Genomic DNA, 998 nt, shown 5'->3' with positions numbered 1-998 from the left:
GTTTAACTACCTAACACCTTATGGACCTGATATTATTTTCACAAGTCAATGAACATGTTGTAAAAAAAACACTCCCTTCTTTGTACATAGTTTTCTTCTTTTGATTGTTCTTTCTTTCCTCTCCTTTCTATAAGTGTATAACTCAGATAAATATTATGTGGAGATTTGTGACATATATGACTATATGATATATGTGTACAGTATCTGAAATACATCTTATAGAAAGTTTTGTTTGATGATGAACTTCAATAAAAAATAAATTACAAAAAAAATGACAGTTCCAGGAACGGAACCCTACTGTAATGTAGGGAGGATCTGAAAACTGTCTGGGTTATGGACAGTTCACAGGAACAGAACCCTGCTGCAATGTGGGGAGGATCTGTAAATTGTCTGGGCTATGGACAGTTCACAGGAACAGAACCCTGCTGCGACGTGGGGATGATCTGTAAACTGTCTGGTTTACGAACAGTTCGCAGGAACTGAACCCTGTGGTGACGTAGGGAGGATCTGAAAAACTCTCTGGGTTATGGACAGTTCACAGGAACAGAACCCTGCTGTGACATCAGAGGATCTGTAAACTGTCTGGGTTATGAATGGTTACAGGAACAGAACCCTGCTGTAACGTGGGGAGGATCTGTAAACTGTCTGGGTTATGAATGGTTACAGGAACAGAACCCTGCTGTAACGTGGGGAGGATCTGTAAACTGTCTGGGTTACAAGCAGTTTGCAGGAACAGAACCTTGCTGTGACGTGGGGAGGATCTGTAAGCTGTCTGGGTTATGAACAGTTCCAGGAACAGAACCCTGCTGTAACGTGGGAGTATCTGTAAACTGTCTGCGTTATGAATAGTTCGCAGGAACAGAACCCTGCTGTGACATGGGGAGGATCTGTAAACTGTGTGGGTTATGAACAGTTCGCAGGAACGCAACCCTGCTGTAACGTGGGCCGGATCTGTAAACTGTCTTGGTTATGAACATTTTCAGGAACAGAATGTCATA

This window comes from Mobula hypostoma, chromosome 18 (assembly GCF_963921235.1).
Source record: "Mobula hypostoma chromosome 18, sMobHyp1.1, whole genome shotgun sequence".
Classification (NCBI taxonomy): domain Eukaryota; kingdom Metazoa; phylum Chordata; class Chondrichthyes; order Myliobatiformes; family Myliobatidae; genus Mobula; species Mobula hypostoma.
The sequence above is the reverse complement of the archived record's forward strand: the minus strand, read 5'-3'. Positions refer to the sequence as shown.